Source organism: Phaethon aethereus (assembly GCF_964289735.1).
Source record: "Phaethon aethereus genome assembly, chromosome: 3".
NCBI lineage: Eukaryota > Metazoa > Chordata > Aves > Phaethontiformes > Phaethontidae > Phaethon > Phaethon aethereus.
The window spans coordinates 68,785,285-68,810,787 of NC_138576.1; positions in this window are offsets into that span (position 1 = coordinate 68,785,285).

Here is a 25,503-nt window from a genome sequence, read left to right on the forward strand (position 1 = left end):
TGTATATATGTACATGTATGTATGCATATATGCATATGCATATTTACATACGCATACATATTCACAGAAACACAGAATCATTAAGGTTAGAAAAGACATTTAAGACCATCAAGTCCAACCATCATCCCAACACCACCATGCCCACTAAACCATGTCCTGAAGTGCGACGTCTACATGCTTTTTGAATATTTCCAGAGATGGCGACTCCACCACCTCCCTGGGCAGCCTGTTCCAATGCTTGACCACTCTCTCAGTACAGAAATTTTTCCTAATATCCAATCTAAACCTCCCCCGGCACAACTTGAGGCTAATTCCTCTCGTTCTATCGCTGGTTACTTGGGAGAATAGATCAAAACCCACCTCACCCCAACCCCCTTTCAGGTAGCTGTAGAGAGTGACATTATATAAATAAATTAAAATAGCCATATTTACTAACACATGTGTGTGTTTTAGCAGAGTTGGTTTTATTGTCTCCCAGGCTCTGCAGAAAGTTAGCAATCAGAACAAAATTTACCTAAAAGATATATCATGCCAAATTACTTTTGGAACATCACCTATGAACTTTGTTTAACTTACACGTAGGTGATTCACTATCAAGCACATGATTTCTTCTTCGGATCGCCCCTACATTATCTCCTCTACCCCAGAGCCCACTCTGCACAGGATCCTATTTTGCTGCTACTGCTGGAACTATGATTTTGGGTTACTTTTTTTCACTTCAGCCAGGAGCTAAATTAGCAAGAGCACATCCCCCTAAGTATAGGTCCACAACCTCACTGCAAATAACAGTTCAGACACTGCCAGCCGAGATCAGTGCCCTCACTAACCAGGCTTGATGCTTTTAGACAATGGTCAGGCTGACAACTGACACAGTGGCCATATACACATATTGCTCAACCCATTTGTCTAGCCTGCTGTTGCCAAGAGAAGAGGGCTGTTTGTGCAGGCAGTCGGCAGCAAGATGCGAGTGTATCTGGCGATCCTCTGAGGGTGGGCAGAGAAGGCAAAAACATCAGGTCTCAGCCGAGCCCAAGATAGGATTCCAGGTAAAGCTCATGCTCTATGTGATCCAAACAGGCTTCAGAAAAATCACCACACGGAGCCTCCTACAGCGAGCGCCTTGGCTTTCCTCCCCTCTTTGAATGACTACCCTGCTGTGACACTTGTGCATTGGGAAAAACCAACACAGCCAGGCACACAACGAAGAAACTGAGGCAGAGCCACTTGTAGCTGCCAAGTGGGCAGGCTGGAATGCGGCAGGTGTCCAACAAGCTCTGCCGTGGGTTTGAACTTGCGATGGTCTTTCCATGGTGATGGAGATAGTTTTGACAGCTCAGGTGATTGTCACACCTGAGCTGTCAAAACTATCTCCATCACCATGGAAAGACCATCGCAAGTTCAAGCCCACAGCAGAGCTATGGCAGCAGCACTGGATAATCTCAGCAGTAGATGAAAGCTAACTTGCCCCTGAGAAGCTGGCAAATACTCAGACATGCAAGACAGCAGGAAGGAAGTGTGATGCCTGGGAACAACAGAAATTTGTAAGCAGGAAAAAATATTCTAAGGACTTGGGGTCTGTTTACAGGTTGTTGTTACCTGCAAAATCTAAGCCAGTGTTCTCTATATAATAAAATTAAGACCTCAGTGAGACCGATGTTAAGTCAATCACAGACTTCGTTCAAGGTTCTTTGGATTTACACCAGATAAGTTCAGATCAGTCTCTGGACACTGTGCTCCTGGTTGCTTGTACAGCACAAGGATACGCTACTGTCACTTCAGCTCGGCGGCGACAACCATCACCGGCAGCATCGCTAGCACTGCACCATAACTGGCAGTGGATTGTTTGTCTTAAAAATCTGGACGGGCCACCAAAACTCCTCTGACCACACACTTTGTTAGCACTTCTGCTGGATGCTGTGCGACTTCTTTACAAGGAGACGAGTGCTCTACCTCACTATCCCTTGTTATTGACACATCTGGAAAGGGAATTTTTAAAGTGTCCTCATTCCCAGTACCTCCACACTGGTCCTCCAGGTCTAAAGAAAGACAAGAGAAAGACAGCAGTGGGGTCTTTGATCTTCCACAATGAGGCAAGATCCCTCTGCGCTGATGTCACTCCGCTCTTAGTGTGTGCTCCGTAAGTCAGTAATTTGCCATGAGCGTGGGCCCTACCCATACATGGCAGGCTGGAGGAGGAATGACCTCAAACTCCACTTCTAATCCAGGGGGCGTTGCCAAAGCACAGTGTTTGAGTTTGATGCATGAAGTGCAGAGATATTTTCAGCTCCTGAATCACACTTTTGGCTCCACAGCTAACTTGAACTTCTCCTTAGTTTGTTTGCAATTTTTCACCTTCTGCAATTACCAGTGACTCTTGGGAAAAAAAAAAAAACAACCACAAGCTGGTATGTTAAAGACAAAAACCCAAAGGCCATAAATATGAAGAATTTTTAAAAATCACTTTTATTTTAATAACTTCTATTTTATTCTCTTGCATGTGTGGAAGAGTGGAGTTAAACAAATTACTAATAGGTTAGCGGTGCATCACAAATGTCTGGTTTCTCTATTTCATGTTCTAAGTATATGCTATTAAATGCTGCCAGTTAATATTTTCTACTGATTTTGGTGTCCAACACAAGAATGGAACAGGCTGAAAAATGAGGCAGTACAGCCGCAAGCAGTTAGGCTGGATACAGCTATAGGAGAGCTTTGTGCTATATAGCCCCATAGCTGAAGCAAAAATGTTTTGCTGTGCTTGTCCCATGAAACCATATTGACTTGACCACAATTCACAACCATAACCTGAAACTGGAAGTAATGAGAAAGCAAAACCTCATTTTACAATACAAAGGGAATAAGTTTTAATTGGCATATCCTGCCAGTTACAACTGCATCACCTCTCTGCCGCTGCGGCCCGAGTCTGCTCTCGCTGAATTCAACAGGAAAGCTCCAGCAGACAAGTTGTGCAACCTCAGTCACAGCTAAGCAAGTCATTTAAGTATATGCTTAATTCCATCTATAACCAGTAAAGCCAACTCAGCAAAGCAAAGCACGTGCTCAAGTCAAAAGCGAATAGGTAGCGTGCATCTTTCTGAATATGGGTTTTTCACAGACTGAGGTTGTTGCACAAAACTTCCCTTGATTTCCTTTAGAGCTCATTATCCTGGGAGAAGGTAGAATTCATCAGTTAATCAAACTCTCACTTATGCATGTAAGACACTAGTATTTTTAAGTCATCCATAGATCGGTTAAGTGAAAACACATTTTAAAAAAGCCATGGGACATATCCTTGGGCTGACAGACATACATACATAGTACCCGCAGATTGCAGGGGACTACAGAGGCAGAAGGAGGTAACACAGGAAAGACAGGGTAAGAAGCTACCACAGGAAACCCCTTACATCCAGAATTGCTGATGAGCCTCTCTGAGCCTTTTCACAAAGTGAATTGGGACCTTTCTTATCCACTGGAAGAAGAGTGGGAAATCATGGGCATTTCAATCCCTCCGTTTCCATTCCCCTCCAGTGGGAATGAGGGCAGTTCACTGCTTTGATAAGGAATGTGGCTCTTTCCTTGATGCACTGAAATAACTGGGCAGCCTCTGAAGTCCTCTGAAACCTCTTCTTCTCCTTTAAGTTTCCTTTGGTCTTAGCAAGCACCATTAATCTAGCAGAGACAACTTCCAGGCAAGCACGGATCCCCAGGAGCATTCCTCGACTGCAGACGAGTGGGGAAGGAAAAGCCCGCTGCAAACAGCAGGGCTGTAACCGGTCACGGGGAATTCACGCTCAGCTGCGGGCTGCGCCGCTCGCCTGCCCCTGCCCTTCCTCCCTGGCGAAGCGGCCTTATCTACCATCGCGTTTCATCTGGTGGATCAGGAATCAATTACGAACGCCGCGGGGCTGCCCTAAATTATGCAGAGCTGCCCGAGGCTGCTTCCTGCCAGGGGGGTCCCGCCGGCCCAAGGCTGGGGGACCTGTGGGGAGGGGAGCACCAAGGGCCAGGCTCTACCTGTTCTCCAGCTCCTCCAGGCTGCTGGAGATGGCCAGCGTGGGGTCAACCCTCTGATTTGTTCTCCGTTTGAGATTACAATCTGTCCCTGCCCCAAAGGCGCTGCGAGCTGTAGAGTATAAATGTTTGCAGAAATTAAACAACTCCATCAAAATACACATTATGCAAACATCTCCTCTCTTCCCCAGATGACACAACATGGAGCACCAAGCACAAACAAAAAACGACCAAACAAAGCATTGTGGAAAAAAAAAATCATTTAGCGAAGAGCTCCTCTGCTCTCCTTACAGCCATTAGGATGGCGATAATGCTGGAAATGGCTGGCCAGCCCTGAAAATTGGATAAACTGAGACACAGAAGAGACAATTGAAAGCGAGGAGACAGACAGCAAAAATAAGTGAGACAACAGATGGAAAGCAGAAATGCAATGTCTAAACTGCAGCTGTAATTCTGCTAGTAACAAGCACGTTTAAGTGTAGTTCGGCTTGCTTTCCTATTTTGGAGAGTGCAAGAGTTTTCTTTTAAAGAAAACCAGCTGGTTAGCTAAACTGCTGTGGGTTCTCCCCGGAGAGCGTGGGGCAGGAAAATTCTCTCTCTCCATACCTAGAGTGAAACAACACTTCTAAGAAAGGGCAAAATGCTGAGACCCACTGCTGCCTTAGTTGTCCTAGTGCTGTTGGGGGTGGGGAGGGGGGTCACATCACTAAATTCTGTCCCCGCGAGTGCAAGAGCTGCGTTTTAGTTGCTGCTGGCAAGGGGTCAGTCACAGGAACTGTTCAGAGCTCTCCCGCAGCAGCGCAGCTTCCTTAGCCTTTCTCCTTTACCAGCATTGACTGTCACGCTGCGGCAGGAAAAGGCTGGTTATTGTTCTAGCAACATTGTCTACACTAATTTGGCCGGTTTTCTAGCAGGGTTTTAGTATAGTTTTGATAACATGGTAGTATGGGAAAGAAGGATTTCCACATTGGCCAAATAAACAGTTGTGGCAAGACTACCTATTTTTAACACGGTTTATTCCGAGCACTATTTCAGACACAGCATTTTCTCTCCCATCTGTTGACACAGTTGTTTTGTTTCTTTAAAGACACAGTTGTCTGTCACTTGTGGGGGGGGAACCACCTTCAGTAGCTGCAGAGAAAAACATGAGACTGAAACCCAGTCAAACAGTGACCTGGTCAAAAGGTAACGCTGGCAAAGCTTTATGACTGAAATATAGAGTAATTCTTCAGATGCCTCTTAAAATTTTCATCAGATTTTGGCCTCTGTGGTATTATAAGTGCAACTGTGGATTTTTAAAATTCAAATCCGATATACTCAACAACTAAGACGGTTTATTGATCTAAGGAGTCTCACTGCAAACCTGCCATCAGAGTGACATACCAGTCGGCTCAGAAGGAATGCCGTCACAAAAGCACAGAGCAAGATGCAAACGCTTTCTTTAATAAAGGAAGGAAAATGTAGTAAGAGCACCAAGGGGAAAGAAAACAAACCCCAAAGTCTGATAAAAGTTAAACTGGTATAACAGGACAAAACATGAAGCAATCCTTCTGACACTTGGGTTGCCAGGCTGTTTTCTCTGATTTTCGATGATAATTCTTTTTCCTCATTGGACCAGTGGAGTTCACCAGGGAGTTACCATCTCCCAGGCAATCTGAAAACCTTATCTCCTCTCAAAGGCATTTCAGGCAGCTTGAGAGTTTGTAGGTGGAAGCAAATAAAACTGAAGCATGGCTGAGGTGGGACCTCTGCAGATCATTAAAGCAACCTCAGTTTTTGTAGGACAGCCTATTTGCTGGGAAAGTTGCAATATGAAAACCTGATATATTAAAGGTCAAGACTCCAATACAGAGCAGACTCATCTGTATTGTGTTTTAATTTCTTTTTACGCTGAGAGGTGCCTGGGGACCTGAAGAGGTGACAGAAAAATAAATCACGCATGACAAACTGGAACAGAAGACAAGGCTGTATCCAGAATAGGATAGCTCTGCTGGTGCAGCTATCCTAGCAAACTGTACCGACGGTGTGTTCCCAGATTCATTCGTACCAGCAAAAACACATTGTTTGCTGGCACAGCTTTTTCCTCAGGTCCCTCTTCCCTCACCCAGCAAGTGAAAAGCCTTTCAATAAAAGTAAAGGTTTGTCCTAAGTGTATCCACAGTGAGAGCTTTTGTGCCAGTCGGGGATCAAGGGTCAAGCTTCTTTACACCTTTGGCCAAGTCAGCTATGACAGCAAAAATCTGTAAAACAGGAATGTTCTTCTTTTGACTGGAGCAAGAAGTCCTTTGTAAAGACTTCAGTACTGGCCTCTTCCACTAAAGCAGAACTTACGTTCTCATTTGCTTTTGCAGAAATGCAGAGATAAAATATCTCACCACGTGTGCCCCGATCGGAATAGCTACGGTATTTCCACAAGCAAAAGAGGTCTCCAGCACGCCTACGACTGACCCCAGCTGCTGCTCCAACACTGTTCTGGAGGAGAAGGCTCACCCTCCGGGCCCTGCCCATGTCGGCGAGGCTCAGCCTGGGCTGAGCGCCCTTCCCCGAAGCCATGGGAAGGAGGAAGCAGACATGGGCTTGGGGCCACTGCCTTCTGCAGGCACAGCCTGGACGGAGAAGGGAGGACCACAACGTACAGAGACATTGGAAAAATTATGTCAAATCAAGTGCCTGGGATTAGGTGTGCAGCTTTAAGAAAACAACAAAATTCACTAAGATGATGAAAAACAGAGCCAATTTAAGATGTATTTTAAAGGAATTTGTGGATCTGCTTTCAGGAGCCGTGTGAAAAGATATTTTCCAGGTGTCCTATATGGCATGACCTCCTGGTCACAATCACCTAAGTGATTTAAAAGTTTAACACTGTCATCTATGATTTTCATAAGAGCATGGGCAGTGACTTTAACACGCCCTTGAGGAAATTAAGATCAGCAAGGGATCTGGCACCATATTCATACACGGCTTTCAGCCTGTTAAAAGGGCTTACCTGCTTACCTGCCTTTGGTTGGGCAATGTCTAGAGCTGTGGTCCTTGGCCACCCAGTATTCTCTAATTTCTTTACAGGGCATGCAGTACATATTTCTGGAAGGTTGGACCTAATCCAGGCTACTATGGTTTCTATGGACCGGAAGCTTGAAGGTTTGGAATCAAAACAGCAGGAGGCTGAAAAGAAAATTGAGGACCTGGAAATAACAACTGATGGTCCTGACGCAAGCATCACTGAGAACACTGCAGCTCTGAAAAATGTAATCAACAGCCTGGAGAATAATCTCAGATAAAAGGCTAGGTTTTGGAGGACAGTGGAAAGCTCCTGCAAGTACAGTTACCAGACAGGTTCTGGTATGCTTTTGCATATGAATTTCAACCAATTCTCCACAGCATCGTGTAGGAAAACACACAATACAAAAGCTTGTAGCTTTTTGTATCTGATCTACCCCAGCATGTCTCATTTAAAGGAAAATTGCTGCTGGCCAAGACCTGTGACAGAAGCCCTCTTCTTCCTCTAGCTGTGGAAGCTGAAGGTGTTCCTATCCCCACTTGCTCCTGGCTGGCTGAAGGCTCATGTCTCCTACCTCAGTCAATGATGTGAGCCCTCCACTGACCTTCAACTGAAGCCAACCCAGATGGCTTTGCCTGGAGTAAGAAACAGAGCACTTCCACGACTCAACAGAGCACTCCACCACTCTTGTGGTCCACACTACTTGTTGAAGTAGAGTGGTGGAGTAGTAATTTCCAGCTAGTAAGCAATGATGATCCATGGGCAGAGTGTCATCTTCAACCTTTGTGGCCCCTTGCAAAGGCAACACCTGTCCACCGTCTGAGATCTGCAAGATGGAAAGTTTCAATTTCTGTATCACTACTGTACTAGCTAAAGAAATAAGCTTACCAGCAACCCTACTGAACTTAAAAGCCCTAAGTAACAACTATCCATGAGGCAGTACTTGACAGAAGACTCATTACTTTAGGGCAGACACACAGGTTTTATCCTGAATTTTCAGGACTCGTGAATGTTGTTGGGGGCAAAGTACCACCCTGATATCTTTTTGTGATGGCCAAGACAACAGAGTCAGAATAAAATAAAGACTCCAAAACAGTGTACTAAACCAATCCCTCCCTAAACTACCTTTATATACTATCCCCAGAAAGGTCACTAAAAAGCAATATATTTTAAAGAAGAAAATTATTGACCTTTGAAACACAAATGGCAAGGCAGGTGAGCAGAGCCTCCACAGAATTTATTCACATCTGTGTCCAAATGTCAGGTGCCATCTCACATGGATACCCTGCCACTGAATGACAGAAAGAGGCCTTACTGACTTGAAGAGACTGGCAGGGATTAGCTAAACCTGGTTTCTGAGGGCATTTCCTATTAATGGGGAGTATCTTCAAGGCCTGGTTGGTTTCTGCGGGAACCAGAAAAATGGAAAAACTGGTTTTAAGCCGCCTTGCTCCCTCTGCTGTGTTCAGCAGAGCTTTAGTGCAGCTGCAGGCAAACACTAAGGACTGCAAGGTGGCAATTTCACTGAGACTTGTCCCCTTGAAACCTCAAGGTTTGATTCTACCTTAGGGCTTCTGTTCAAAAATTAATAAAGACCAGGAAAATGGTGAGAGGGCACACTGACAGTAGAAAGTCCAACTGAGGAAAAACTGCCCTAGGAAAGGATCCAAGAAAGTGCATGGAACCTAAAAATGCTTTCAGATAACACAGTCAACATGCTAGACAGCAAAAATGTTTCTGCTGGGAAAACATAATGCCCCTGCTAAGAAACATAAGAACTCAACTTAAAGGCTTCTCTTGAGGAGTAAAAGGCACAACAAACAATAGTGATCATTCAGACACTCAGACAAAATTAAAGACTAAGAAAGGCGATAAATTAAAGAAAGGACAAAAAAGATCCCTATTGAATTCTACATGTCCAAAGAGTTACTCAGATGCCCACTTGAGTGTCTCCAGAGATGAATCCCACCGATTCTGATTCAGGAAGTTACAGCAGATATATTAAAATTCAGTCAATTATACCCCGAACCTTTATCGCACTGTTCTGGAACCTTTGTGACCAGCAGAAAGCACTTAAATGATAAAAGAGCAAGCACTCAAAGAAAACAAGCTATTTTTCTGTCAGGTCTGCTTCACGGGAGACAAGCAGAATTAGGAGACCCCAGGAAAAGGCGCCAGACAGGCTCACTATAGCTGACCTACCTAGCATGCCCTTCGGATACAGTAAAGCACTTCTCACCGCTTCTCTAAGGATTGCTTACTAATACACCAATCCTACAGTAGTTTCAAATGGGATTTAAAGGGTGTAAGTAAATGGAGTCAGAATTATCTTTGCTGGGGCTACTCCTTTTCCTTCATTCTGACAAGTCAAAGAAAGCCTTAATTTGAACTGCAGATCTAGGTTTCGGCACCTACGTTCCGGTGTTTTTCGTATCATTTCATTACGACTAGTCCTGGCAACGAGCAGTAAAGCCCCCAGTGGGTTTGCAGATCATCACAGCGACATGATTAGGAAGCTTGATCCAAGCATCGTAAAAGTCAGTGGAACTTGGATTGAGCCCAAAGAGAAATGATTTTCCCTGCTATGTGTGGTTAGCTATACATAATGCTTCTTCTGTTGATAAAAGTGAATCTTTCCCCATGCACCAATTTTAACTACTTAACGATAGAGCCTGCTTTTGAACAATATGTTGTCATGAAAGAAATCATTACCTGGAACAGAAAAAACATGTCTTCTGTGCCCTGAGATCAAGTAAAAATTCCACTAACTACAGTAACCATTGAGTAAGAATATCACACTATTACATGAAGGTATGCACATACGTATGTACATACACATGCATTGGCTTACTGATCTGTAGGTCCTCTAAACCCTTCCCTGGGAACTAACACTACAACGAACATTTGTAGGAGGAGAGATGCAGTCCGTGAGGTCATGGGAACATGGTTTATCTCACCTCCTGTATAATACTATTTTCTAAAATTTTATACATTTCCCATCTTTAAAATATGAAGACATTTCTGTGAAAAGAACAGTTTTATTCTAAGGAAGAAAACAAAATGTTTCAAGAAGTCTAAATATTTGTAAGATATTTTAATTTTAACACAGATTTCAAGAGATTATTCATAAACACAAACACACTATCAAGTTTATATAATAAATATTTGGCATTTTACATCTGCTATAGCATGCAAAGTCATATTAGAAATATTTCTAGCTTACAAGCTGGTCTTAGCGTAGAGGGCTTTTTTGTCAATAGGGCTGTAATAATTCACATACAAACTGGAAGAACGAGTCAATCTGACAAGGGTTGTACCTGAAGAAAACAAAAATCACAGAAACATTTGGGTTGGAAGCCACCTCTAAATGGGTCATCCTAGATCATCTATAATAGACACTTATCCAGTCTAGCCATGACTGACTCCACACCCTCCTGTGGCAGTTTGCTCCACTGACCTAAATGTTGCATAGTAGTAACCCCTTTCCAATATCGAACAGTCTAGCAAAGTATTCCCTGCTGCAGCTTAACGACAGCATTGTTCCCCCCTTTCTCTTCAATAACACGTGAAAATACCTTGCCGTGTTCTTTCCAGCCCTTTTGCATATATATGTGCAGTTAAAGCCCTGACTTACATTTTCTCCAGACTCAATGTACCTAGATTTCTCATCTCAAATACTCTTTGTCTTTGGGTTTTTCCATCTTCCTGAAGAGTCCTGTGAATTGAAGTTACGTTTTGGCTCTTGATTTTGTGGGCTGAAGAGGATTTGAAATGTTTGCACCGAGGCTAGTTAGGAGTTTCCTTTATGAGGTCTGAAGTTACGAATATGTCATCGCGCATCTCCCTGCTTTATAGTAGCATTTGTTCTTTCAGATTTAATATTGTTCTCCCAAGAAACACCTTGAGAAAATCTCGCATGCACACTAATGAGATAGCTGGAATTTAATACTGCTGTTCTTCAGGATGTGCTCTGTAATTCCAGGAAACTTCCATCCAAACTTGAACAAGGAGTGTTACCTCCTTATATAAACATGCGTCACCTCCATTAGGCATTGGTAGGAGTGAAGCCATGTCAGCACCAAGATTACCTCTGAGACAGAGTGTCTGAAGGCTGTCGAGGCCACACTAAGTTCCAGTAGCAGGAAATTAAAAGCTGCTCCTGATATGCCTGGTCAGGCTGCAGCCATGGCAAGGGCACCATTTAAAACTTTGAGTTTTAAATGGCACCCTTCACCTGACACATATGGATGACTGTGACGCTCCTGTGCTCCAGGAGCACAGGCGAAGCTGGTGGCCTGCTCACACTTACAGGGTCTTCGGCTGAGCTGCCTGGAGTCACTCACTGTGCCTGCACGGCGTGCGGTACCCAGCACCCACCCACCTCACCCTGCCAGTGCCTAACACGGACCTCCGCCTGACTGATTTCTGAGCTACCCGTAAAGACAGACTCAGGTGGTCAAGTTCTCCGTCCGCGACGGAACACCTGCACCAGTTTGAGTACCTGAGGGTAGTAGCTGCAATATTTGCAAGTATTTCCACAGTTGTGGATTTAAGATACCGTATCCATTTGGTGTATCATTGTATCATAATGCACACGCACTGAAGTAGAATCTGGGACTTTAAATCAATTGTTGGCCTGTCACATTAAACAAGTCCATTTTCCCAATGAAAATATATGCCTAAAGAAAGTGGAGACCTTTGTTTCTCTGTTTTGACAAAAAAATTGGCAGAGGGTATCCGAATGGCTCGGCTGACTCCCCGGTTGCCTCAAATAGCTGCAATATAATACTCATCCAGCTTGTTTTCAGAATCAGTACAAGGAAGGTTTGGGTTTTCTAGTTTTTCACTGTTTCAACAAAGAGAGGACACCGCTGCCGGGACTACCGCTGCCTATTGCCAGCATGAGAAGCTGAAAACACACTTAACAATAGCACGGCCTGAGCAATTGCTGTATTAGAGAGAGAGCTGTAAAGTCTGATACGAACAGACAAGCATTACGTTCTCCAATATGCGGCTCAGAAGACGGGCTTATTGACCATAAAATGAATTATATAACCCAAGTTGTATTATGTCACCTGAGACCTTGGTTAGGCCACTGACATTTTTATATATACATTTATATAGATATATGTAATTTTTTCCCCCAGACAACTGTCAAGTTACGTTCCTTATATAATGCTGCCGCGGTGCTAACCTGAAGCATGCTGACGGTGCTCATTATGAGCTCTGGGAGGAGGAGCTGTCAACAATTTGATTTGCTCCACATAAGGTATAACATCATCTTTGCTGCGAAGGGAATCCCAGTTATATCTCTTCGGGAGAGTAGCACAACACTTACTGACTCCGTCGAGTTACGAGCGGTAACCACAGGCCCTCCCCCAGCAAGGCGTGCAAGCCCGCGTCTCAGCGGGACGCAGGACGAGGAGACAGGGTGCTGCCAACTCAACTGTGGGGTCAGGCCTTGGCGTACAATCCTTGGCGTCGCCGAATGAAAGAAGATGATACAGAACACTGCACTGCTCATGGCCAAATAGATTCAATGTTTTCTGTATAAATGAAAAACCGATAACGCAGTGAATTTTCTTGACTGTTCGGCCTGGCTTTTATTTTTTGTCGTTTTTGCTGTCAATTTAGTGCGGCCTATCAGACTGTGAAAAGAAACGGCCTTCAGGAGGGATTTATATTCCAATCACACAATCTCAGTTTCTTCCAGAAAAAAAATCTATTGAACTGGTTCTCCAGTTTTCAGATGTCAGGTCCAACTTTTAGATGTTGCCCCTATGTTGTAATTATGTATTGCCAATGAATTCCTATTTAATGTATTCCAAGGTACATTGATACCTGTGTAATTAGGTTCCCAATATGCTCCACATATTGGTTTTCTTTGAAAATGTTTGAAAAATGTTTGAAAATGACAGTACAAGCAGGTAAGTCTCTAACGCCTTCCCGTCCGTTTATACAGAAGGTTTTTTGGCCATCTTTTTTTTAAAAGACCTCTGATCTTAAGTCTTTTAAAGGCCTCACCTCCAGTGAACTGGGAGAGAGACTTTCATTGCTACAAGTTCTTGTAGAAAAAAAGCAAAGGTGTTCCTTTCCCAGGATTTCAGTTTAGCCCTTACTGTCAGCATCCGACTGAGTTGCAAAGTATACTCTTCATTCTGTTCAAAACCCTTACTGGTCTTCATCCTGGCTTATCACAGTTGTTTGCCTTCTGGCTGCATTTGTATTCCCAAGCTCCAGTACAGCCCGGCTCACTGCAGGCTGATGGATCAGTACAAGATGGCAGACGATACCCTCGCCTGCCCTCTGAAATGCTCCTGGCAGCTGCCTGGGTGCTCGCTCGCTCGCCCTCTCCCCTACAGCCCATGGGCTACTTCAGCTCAGCCAGGGCTCGAGGCCCAGGCTGCAAGATCAGACCCCTCTGCTATCTAAAAGAGAAGTTTTGATGTCTAACGTTCACATGTAAGGGCCACCAAGGCTGAAACAAAACCCCCAGAAACAACATGGAAGCCAGGTAAGTCTATTTGGAGGTGACTCAACACAGCCAGCATGGCTTCACCAAGGGCAAGTCCTGCCTGACCAACCTAGTGGCTTTCTGTGATGGAACAACTACATCAGTGGACAAGGGAAGAGCTACCGATGTCATCTATTTGGACTTCTGTAAGGCCTTTGACACGGGCCCCCACAACATCCTTCTCTCTAAATTGGAGACAGAGGAATTTGATGGGTGGACTGTTGGATGCATGAGGAATAGGTTGGATGGTCACATCCAGAGGGTAGTGGTCAATGGCTCAACGTCCAGATGGAGATTGCTGACAAGTGGTGTCCCTCAGGGGTCCATATTGGGACCAGTATTCTTTAATATCTTCATCAATGGCGTAGACAGTGTAATCAAGTGAACCCTCAGCAAGTTTGCAGATGACACCAAGCTGAGCGGTGTGGTTGACTTGCCTGAGGAACAGGAAGCCATCCAGAGGGACCTGGACAAGCTCGAGAAGTGGGCCAATGCGAACTTCATGAGGTTCAACAAGGCCAAGGGCAGGTCCTGCACCTGGGTCGGGGCAACCCCTGGTATCAGTACAGGCTGGGGGATGAAGGTATTGAGAGCAGCCCTGCCAAGAAGGACTTGGGGGTACCGGTGGATGAAAAGCTGGACATAAGCCGGCAATGTGCACTCACAGGCAAGAAGGCCAACCACATCCAGAGTTGCATCCAAAGAAGCGTGGCCAGCAGGTCGAGGGAGGTGATTCTGCCCCTCTACTCTGCTCTGGTGAGACCCCACCTGGAGTCCTGCGTCCAGCTCTGGAGCCCTCAGCACAGGAAAGACATGGACCTGTTGGGGCAGGTCCAAAGGAGGCCACAAAAATGATCAGAGGGCTGGAACACCTCTCCTGTGAGGACAGGCTGCGAGAGCTGGGGTTTTTCAGCCTGGAGAAGAGGAGGCTCCAGGGAGACCTTACTGCAGCCTTCCAGTACTTACAGGGGGCTTATAAGAGAGATGGGGACAGACTTTTCAGCAGGGCCTGCAGCAATAGAACAAGGTGTAATGGTTTTAAACTAAAAGAGGGCAGATTCAGACTAGATATAAAGAAGAAATTTTTCCCAAGGAGGATGGTGAAACACTGGCACAGGTTGCCCAGAGAGGTGGTAGATGCCCCATCCCTGGAAACATTCCAGGTCAGGTTGGACGGGGCTCTGAGCAACCTGATCTGGTTGAAGCTGTCCCTGCTCACTGCAGAGGGGTTGGGCTACTTGACCTTTAAGGGTTGCTTCCAACCCAAACTACTCTATGATTCTACTTCAGTATGTTATCAGCGGTTTTTCTTTTCTTACGAACCAGGAAAACATAAGAAATTCTAAATTTAAGGCTTGCGCTCCATCCTCGTCACCTTCTTGTGCTGAGGCAGTTCATCCGATGCAGCAAAATACAAACCAGACACGGCAAGATAGCCCTTTTTCACAAGCACACTAATATAACGCACTTCCATTTCTTAGGCTCCAACCTACAACCCGCTGCCTTGCAGAGCCCCCTCCCCACCCCGGTTCCTGCAGGGCAAGCCAGCAGCTCATACCCTCTGCTTTCAGCCAAGCGACACAGGTTTATACTAGAAGTGGGAAAAAGTTTGCTAAGAAAGATCAAACCTTCTCATGACCACGGTGCCCCTACCCATCCCCACTGCTCTTCCAGTGCCGCCCAAAGCCTCCTCTTCTGGGCTCAGCCCCGACCTCCACTGCCTCCTGAGCCTTTTTTCTGGGACTGGCACTGGCTCCACTCCTGAGACACTGAGAAGTGACGACCAAGAGTCTGTTCCTGCACAATCCACCCCAAACCATAACTTCCATAAATGTATCTTCCAATTCTACTCGCATATTCAGAGGCACCTGCACCGGGACATATTATTCTTTAAAAAATATTACAGTAAAATGCTGCAAGTGATCATCATAAAAAAAAATCCATCATAATTTCATTAAAAATTAACAAAAAGAAAGCATTAGTGTTGTCCTGCCAACTGGAGGTGGGGGTGTGTCTCATATTATTAAATTGAGACGGGCAGCAATGGAAAGCTTTTTTAGACTGGTGTTTCCATTCTTTCCTCTTTTTCTTGGTTCAGAAGTCCTGCATAATTAATACTGTAGTACTTAATAAATGCTTATGAGCCTAGTACCTCTCTGCTCTTTCCGTTTAATTAGGCGATTGACTTCAGGCGTACTATAAATTATGATGACAATTTAATTACTTTTTTAATGTGCACACTTAAAAGATTTATAAACAGGAATAGAGTAGTACAGTGCACTGAAAACTAGAAATACCATGAACTGGAGAACAGCACAAAGTAATCCTATCTAAAGTATCCCTCCAGTGTCTGAGCACTTGTAATGACTGGGAGGTACAGTGTCTGGTACAACCACAGAGAACTGTGTATTTCTATCCAAACACCCCTGGATGCTCCTTTTGACTTTTTCTTCTAGCACTTGGACATCTCACTCAGCTTCATGGCAGGAACCTAAAGTGGTTCCAAGGAGAAGTCAGGCTATGGACTTCAGCATCTCTTAAGTGTTTGTAAAAATGAAAGACCTTTTCCCTTCTTTTAAATAAATTGTAAAATTTCTGCCTCATTTCATCATAACACAGTCATGGTTAAAATCTGCAGAGGGCTGAAATCTCCCATGGTATTCCAAAATGGGTTAATGGTTGGGCTTGATGATCTTGAAGGTCCTTTCCAACCTTAGTGATTCTGTGATTCTGTGACATTTCCAACCCCTGGCTGGTCATTGAAAACAAAGAAATCACTACTATCTTCTACAAGTTACCTGTCATCAACTTAAAGAGATGACAGCGTTTGTTTTAAATCACACTGTACGCTATATTGGTGAAACTTTCTCATGTAAAAACGTCATTAAAATTTGGGCTAGAGGAGACGCTTTCCCATCTGGGAGCTGAATCTGGTTTGGTGTGACTATTCCTGTCTGTTAATTTAGCAGCATAAAGTACAACTGTACATTCTTGGCATACTTACTGGGGATGCTGGCATCTCTGTAACCAGAACTGCTTTCACAGAGGGGAAAAAAAACCAAACTGGGCAATTCACAGGGCGCTAGAAAAATGATGGGCAATTCAGTGTTTTAAGCATCATCTATCAACAGTGTTGAATAGTCAAAGGGGAAATAAATTTAAATATATTGCCAAGGCACAGTGCTGTGATAATTGTCTCTGGTTTTCCTTTTTAATACAGAAAAAAAAAAATCCCAGACACTCGTCTCATTCATGCCCAGTGAAGCTGCGTGGAAAGGAGATCAACCCCACAGCTTCCTCGCGCGTCTGACCACCTCGGCTGGCACGGAGCGGGGCCAGAAAAGATACGGGTAAAAGAGAGAAGGCCGGGAGGCTGAGCGGCGCGGTGAATCACGGGGAGCCGCTTTGCCCGCGCTTCCCTTCTCAGCGGAGCTGCGCGGGGCTGAAACAACGTCTCTCCTACGGGGCTGCGCCTCCTCTACCTCGTCTACAGCCCGTGATGGATGACGGGTCAAGAGGGCAGCAGACTTTGGGTGCACAACCCTTAAATACTTTATCAAAGATGGCAAAAGGCCATGTACTACAATAACACAGCAAATACTTCCTCTTGCTGTAGAGCAGACAAATTCCTTCCTCTCTGCTGGCGAAATCTGAAGCTTTTGGTTCACGGCGTGAAGGGTGTGTGTAAGTTCTATATTCGCAAAACATACGCGTAAAAAAGCTGTGTTTTTATTCCTGAGACTGTTCAATTGTAAACATTCTCACAGAAATGAAAAGTCAGTCCTATCTGTGCTGAAATCCTATGCAGTCATAAATATGTAATTCTAGGGATTTATGGGGTTTATGGACAATAAAAGAAGGCAAGTTTCACTCATTTTAAAAATTGAAAATGCATAGTAAGAATTGAAAAAATTTGTAAAACTGTATAATTCATCCAAACTTTTCATACTGAAAGGGTTTCCTGAAAGAAAAACACACTGATTTGATAGAAGTGATAAGTTCCATAAAAAATAGAAATTTTGTCCCTGGCTTAAATGAATATTAATAAAAGTAACAGGTCTTGTGATATAACACGATACTTCAATACTAACAGTTTAACAGTATTGTTGTGCTACCCAGGGAATTATAATTTAAAAAGTCATATGAGATGAGTTGGAATACCTTCACGCCGTCAAAATATTTTTATGCAAAATAAAACTGAAGCAACATTTTGAATGTTCTGAAATAAGATATCTTACTGTATAAGAGTTGTCACGGGTTTGTCCCAGTTTAGAGCAGAGGTAAAGTATTTCAGAAACTTCTGCCATTTACATGTTCTTCCCACCAGTTTTGTCTTCTCTTTCTCCTTAGCTGCTCCTCCCTCTGTTTATCCCCTTAGATGTCTTTAAAACTTGATCTAACTGCTCTGAATTTGGCAATACAACTTAATGCTTTAACAGGACAAGAAGGCTGTTGCCTCATGTTTGGTTTCTAAAGGCGGCGGCGGAAAGGAATCTCCGAAGAAACCTCCAGATCAGCCGCGACCATTTCAGCTCCCTTACCAGCTGACTAGAGCATCAGCCACAGAAGACGACCCCTTTGCTGCCCAGCCACACGGCCCCAGAAGCCGAGGTATCGCTGTAATAACGGAATCGTTGATTAATGGCAACAATACCTAACACCGGCTCATCACTTTCCCGTTTTGGAGTCTCCATCCACATCAAAGCGCTGAATCGACCGGCGTGGGTTTTCCGGCAGCGCCGTGCAGGCAGCGAGGCAGCACGCCGCGCCGTCCCACCGCGCGCGTTGCAGCGACGTGGGAAACCTGCACCTTCCGCCTCCGGGAGCATTAAGGCAGAAGAAACGGGCAAAGATCCCCTCAAAGATCCCTGCCAAAGATCTTACAGCGTTTTCCACTACAGCAATGGATTTGCATCACTTCAATCAAACGATGTATAACAAATCTCATCGTAGATTTTGAACTTAAACGCTTCAGAACTGAGCAAAATAAATGGTGCTTATGTTCAGAAGATGGAAGGTCTCGGGGTGGACGTATCTCAACTTTCTTATAGCCCTATTGAAAGATTACAAGCAGGCCTCTCGTCTCTAATTCAACCAAGTGTAAATTTCAAATTAAAAAATAAGTGATTTTAATTAATAGCCATAAAGTATACTGAAAAGCTTCTAAAGCAATAAAAGCTTTTGCACAGCCTCTATCACTCAGAAAGCAAATCTGCATATAGGTAACTCGCCCTCTGAGTATTTTCATTCCTTTTCAGAGTGTGAAGCTAAGCTGCATTGTATTTTTAATGCGTTTTCCATCTGAACTGAGGCACTTGAGGAGCCACAGTGATGTCCCAGAGAAAAACATTTTGAATATAACTTTTCTGCTACCACCACCTTCGGCCCTGCTTCCTTTTAAATGTCCAGGTAAGGAGAAGCTGACAGCCGGGGGAAGGAAGAGATCGGGAGCCATATGGAGATGGAGTCAACTTTCAGTATGTATTTGTGAATAGATACAAAAGAGATAAATGCTGGCATGCATAAATTCATATTTTATCTATATCTATTATGGTACTTACTGTCAGCATAATTTATTCAAAAAAAGGCTTTTAAAGGCAAACACCAGTTTAAAGAAAAACCCAAATCCTTAAAGAGATACATTCCAATCCTGACGTATTCCTTGCCACAGCAAGTCCAGGATCCCAGCGATGTGAAGGAGGAGGCAGAAGTCCACTTGCTGGGTTTATCTTCCAAAGCCAAAAGGAAAACCGGTGCAAATAACCAAGAACCCGAGAGAGAGTTTCTCTAGGCCACTGCCCAAAACAGGTCCCTCGGGAGCGGGGCTGCTCGAGCAGGGGTGGGTGACCAGCCCAGCGCACAGAAGAGAACAGAGGGTCCACGTCCAAGCGGCTCATGCAGAGGGCAAGCGGAGCTGACGGTTTTGCATGCCGTATCTTGTAGTGACAAAGGCTGTCAAAATTACAAGGATTCACAAGTTTTGCTGCCTTGTAGTTGCTGCACCTACAAATCTGCAGTTTCACTTCTCAGACTTATTCAAATTATCCAGCCCTCATGGGTCTGCGAACCTGAGCTGCAAGTCTCAGCGCGGAAGGGGATTTATTAAAAGAATGCTGGTGCATCTGACTGTGACAAAACGCTAAAATAAAAAAGTAATGAAACACACTGAACACTTCTGAACCCCAGATTATGTTTGGCTTGGATCCAGCGGACACGTTTGGTTTCCACTGACTCCCCTATCACAGACTGTTATCTCCCCAAACTGTGATTTAAGGCCACCACACAACAAGAGCAGGAGGACAGCGGAGCAAAAGCATCTGTGAGAGTCACTTATTCCATTAGTCAGAAATCAAAAATTAAAAGAGCCACTTCAGACGCTAACAGAATGCAAAAACTCATCACTTCCTTCCAGAGGAGGGCAAAAGACCTTATTTGTAAGTATCGATAGAACACGTGCTGTGGCAGAAAACTTCTGGACTCTACTGACGGCTCTTAAATAGCTCTGTGTCTGGACTCAGGCAAATGGTTTGAATTTTCTACGCTTTTTCAAAACAGTAATAAAAACACATACCCACCTCACAGAATAGAGGCTTCATGAAAGTTTCTAACTCTCAGCTTCTTAAGTAGACAGTTCTGCAAAAGTGCAGAGTACCATTATTGACACTTGGTTTCCTTTAAAGAATTTTAACCCTGTCTATTTCTTGGGGGTTTTTTTTGCCGGGTAGGAACACCTGTGGATGCAAAATCAGTGTCTCTGCCGGGAGGCTGGTCTCAGGCTCCGGCCTCACACGTACGTGTACATCATGTTGCTACACCTTCCACCGGACACACCACGAATTTACAAACAGGTCAGTAGGACACAACCCAAGCGATGCACATCTAAATCTGAATGCAGAACAAACAAAAAAAAGTGGGTATTTTTAAGATCAAAACTCTTTCCTAAGAACCTGATCTCTTCCCGGTCACACAGTCTGGGTGCGACATGTTAAGAAATGGCTTTCTGAGGCACTGCGGTGTCTTCTGAATCACTGCCATTACCCAAGAAAACCCCAGGAAGTGGTTTGGATGAGAAGCTGGACCCGGCTTGCGTAGGTATCAGCTGATGTCAGAGTACACACAGCACAAAGCCCTAACAATATGGACATTGTGAAACCAGGAATAACCTTCTCTTATCTCCTGCAGTTTGGGAAATCATTTCTAACCCGGTGACTACAGAGCTTAGGAACAAGTCAAACAGTTAATTATTCACTGTGTGCTTCACAATTAATCTCTGTTTCAGGCCAAATCTTTGCATGCCCGCAATAACATGAAGATCTCCAGTGAGGGAAACAACAGCATGAGCTTTTGGACCTCCTTCGGCAGCGCAATTCATTTTTCCATAAACAGTTACTATTAAGCAAGGACAAAGCAACAAACCAGACAGCCATCTGTGTAAACCAATTTAAAGCAATGGTGACCTCATAAAATTTTTCAAACTCACGCTCTCCGTTTAACTTCTGCCACCCCGTCCCGCCCCAGCGGCTGCTGGGTTCGAGCAGGTCCTGGGGCGAGCGCAGTGCTTCCTCCGCAGGGAAAGCTGGTGCTTTAAAGCCGCAGCGATTTCAAGGGTGTGAAAAGAGCACGCCAAGGAAAATTCCTCGGCATACAGGGAAGCAGGACAACCTAACCGGCAGCCCACGCACCCCAGAGGGTGTTGCCACAAAGGTCCGCGCTACGTTCGCCAGCGGAGCTTCCTAAGGGTATGAGGTCAGGCGAGCACAAAGGCTCAGGCCACCGAGGAGAACACAATCCCTGCTGAAGTGTGTTCGTTCCTACGGCCCAGAGAGAAGCCAGCGCAAGCACAGATGGCAACCACGTTAGAAAGGGAGACAAACCCGATGGCCTTAAAGCAAATCTCACGAATCCACGTACAGCACAGCTAGCCTGTCCACACCCGGGCTGGCCACTGCACCCACAGAGCCTTCCACCTCTTTAGACTTGAATCTAATTGAACCTTGAGGCAAAACACGCAAAATAAAACACCAAGCAGAACACCTAGAAACAGCTGCGATAATAAACGCCCAAGGCCGCGTCTTGCACCCGGTCACTTGCAGAACTGCCCTTTAGCGCGTTTCCTGAGGCCAGCCAGAGCCCCGCGAGGGCTGAGAGCAGGGTACCCCGGGAAGGCGTCGGTGGTACCAGACCATCGGTAGCACCAGGGAAGGAAGTACACAAACTCGTTTACAAAGGCACGGGGACTACAAACATTTCAGTATCAAGGAAGGTAACGGAAAGACACATATATTCTCTTCCCATTCCCAAGCATCAGGACAACATACAGCGTATTAACTTCATTCAAGTGGTGGAAGGAAGCGCTCGCTTCTCTGTTATATAAAGATGATGTTTCTAATCCATGGAGCGCAGACATGGTAAAAATTACCTCCCACGACGCCAAGGCTTGTTACATTAACTCTTTTTCCTCTTTAGCCTGCATTTTCAGTCAGTCGTTACTTTACCGTCCCCCTTTTGCAAGGCCTGATATTTGTGCGTCTGATAGCGATGTTTGCTTTAAAATAACGGCTGTGAGGCGAAGGTAACTTGCCCTTCTGACCCAGCGCGTAACTGTACAAGTGTTTGTGCAGTAATAACCCGCCGTACACATAAAATGACATTTCTCTAACTGGCATTTGCTGAGCGCAAGGGCACCCTCTGCAAACACAGTGGCTTTTTTATTGGCAACCTCTTTAATTATCTCGCTCTTCCTCACACAGGATCTCCCTTCTACCATTAGAGAAGAGCAAACCGCTTCTCACCACAGCCACAGTAATAGTATAAATTTCATACTGCATACCAGTGAACACTATTAAAGATTAGCCTTAGAAGACAGAGTAGTCTTAACAGCTGTCCTGGGAATTTGTTACAGAAAAGGGAACAATCCTGACCTTTGAGTCCACGTCTCAGTGCCTTTTCGATACGCTTCAGAACAAAAGTTCAAACTGCGTCTCGTTTCAGTTTGTCACATCTTGTTGCGTGTAAAAGTGAGGACAGAAATCCAAGAGAAGCCGGGCTGGCGCTGCTTTCCCTTGCCTTCAGTTCTGCGGCGTCAACTGATGCCGGCACACGCAGCGTGTTTCTCTGCGTCCTTTGTTTTTGTCTTTCCTTGGTCACTGCTTTGAGTTCCCACCCAGCCATCTCCAGCAGCTCTCCTGTTGGCTGCCACGTTACGGAAAAACGCAAAAATGGCTTGGGAAACGTGTGAACCTGCGCTATCTTGGCACGCGGTTAATGCTTGAAGCCAACGCTACTTACGCAATGGAGTACCCCCGTTTCCTAGCCCACCGCGGAGATACCGCGCCTCGTCTCGTGAGGCTGGAAGGCATGCAAACGCTTTGTAACATACCTCTGACTTTCCATTTCTACTGTGTAAGCATCTTGTTATCAGTTTTTATAGGCAGGGAAAACGGGAAAGGAAATTCCTGGAAGAGATTACAATTGTCAAACAAGCTTTTGATATCTTTTAAACAGCTGAAGCATTAATTTTTTGGCGGCGCTGTCAAAAGTCTGTGAGGGCTTCCTGGCTGCAGTGGAAGAAATAGTACATTTAGTTCAACTACAAGCTGTACTTTTTAAAAAATCCATATGAAAACAGACTCATCATTCATTTTTCTGTTAATATGTGTTTTTGCCCTGCAGTTTCAATAATATTTTTTGTAAGACCTTGCAGTCTCAAGAAAGAACTACAACTTAGAGCTAACACTTTAATAAACTCTTGTTTATCTTATAGTCAAACCAGAACAAACAAAATAAAGCTACAAATGACATTTTTATAGGAAGTAAAAAAAAAAGATTCATGTGTCTGAATATTTTACTTACAGTATGGTAGGCATGATTATTATTTCCTGTAAAGCCAAATTGTAGCTTTAAAGAACTGGAAGAAGGCTACTCTGGGTATAGAGCATGGATATCACTCGGGCCTCTAAAGAGCACCTAGATATAAATACCATACAATTTTAATGCAAAACTCCCATCAAGTATTCTGGGAATTTTACAATGGAGCAACAGCAAGATATGACCATGAAAAATCTGTCTGGAACCTTCAAAATACCACCATGTTGGGATTTCTGCAAATGCCTCCCCATGTCGTAAAAAGTGCCAAAAACTTTCAGGAAGGTTTGCAGTGAGACAGGCAAGAAAATTACCTTTTTTAAAAGTGATCATAGAATCCCAGTAATTAGATGAAAAAGGAAATGGCCAAAGTCTATTAGATCATCTCGTACTCAAATAAGAAACATCTACGTAGTATATTTTACAATGTTTTGTCCAGGTCACTTTTGAGTTACTTAAACTCATCAGCTCTTCTGGTTTCCATCAGGAGAACAGACCTTCACTGTAATTTTTTTTTCCTGGTAGTTAACTTAACACTCCTTTTGCTCATTTGCACCATTTTACTCCTTTATACCTCTTTGAGACTGCTATTCCCTTCTAGGTGATCTTGGCTTTGATGCTCTTACCACTGTGATATCTAATTTAATAGCAACCAAGGTAGAAAACGCTAAACTGAAAAGAGCAACTGAATCTCTGGTTTGCAGCCTCGCTCCCTCTGTAACCAGCAGCAAGCTTCTGGTGGAATGAGACTTGAGCTCCTCTGAGATCAAGAGTCAAAAGAGAGAAAAATCATCACTATGTGCATTTAAAGACAGGCTGTATTTCATCAGCACGTGGCCCTGAGCTTTACGGAGGATGGAGATCTACTAGCAAAGCAACCTCAAAGGTTCCTATTCTCTTTCCCCAACGGGATGCTCCATGATTTGGTTACTCTAAGAATATTTGGTTACTATGGCTTCTCCCTGCACATTAGTGCAAGAGGGTTTAAAGAGTTTTGTGTCTCCTAGTTGTCATAACCCCATTTCTTTCTCATTCCCAAAACACAGAGCCAGATTAGGATTTCTGGCTGGCCTTTGTATATGGAAATGGAATTCCCTGGACGGGGGGAAGGAGTTTCACACTGCAGATTGATATCCTACCTCCCAAGCAAGGGACAGCAGATGTCAGGACCTCACAGACTGACTTCCTATCTCCTCTGTCCCTGAACCAAGACGGTCACAAGCAGCACGCAGAGCAATCCTCAAACGCACATTCACTTCACTGCCTAAAAGCATAAATCAGTATATGAGAAGGGAAGCTGCAGAGAGTCCATCCTTGAGCATGCTGGAATAAGTCTGTGAAAACAAAATGACTACCTGATAAGGAATTTCGTTTTTTGACTTAGTTGCTACTGTTTCTAACTAGCAGGGTAGCAACCGGCAATTGTGCTTGAGAAAAAGAAAGGCTGGACGAGTTGCGGGAAAACTCCTCAATGCTAAAGGCCTGTCTGCAAAGGGACAAAGTCATGACATGAAACTACAGCCACTTGGCAAACTCCTCAGCGATCCTGAATTAGTGCCTTGTACTGCACTCGTGTTATTAGCTGTTGCAGTATCATGTAAATCCTTCACGACAGTGATATATTTGAAGTACCGCTGTACTGTCAGGTGTCCTGACATTATCAAGGCTCCTGGGGACGTCAGTGTGCGGCGTGTCTTTCTTGCCTCCTTTACACCGAGCTTCCAAGCCAACCTGAACACCCTGCGAAGGGCCAGGATCTGCCTCAGGAAGATTTCAACCTGGGTTGGAAGGAAGCTTCTTCCCTCGCTGCCTCCATGGGGTATGGCACCTCCTCACCTAGGATAACGCTGTCCTTGACCCGCTGCCATCCCAGGACTCATGGAGGGCGTTCCATCGGGAAACGGGAGGCTGGCAGGGAGCGCGCGCGGCCGCCAGCAGCGGGACGGAGACTCCGCGCTCGGTCACCGGCAGCGCAGCACGTGTTGAGCTGTTTGAGGTCCTGCAGGGAAAACGCTCGCTTTGTGGCACGAAGGAGAAATACTGCCACGAGCAAAAACCCTTGCAGGGATTACTGTGCTGTGCACATACGGGAAACAAAGCAGGAGACGGAGAAAATACT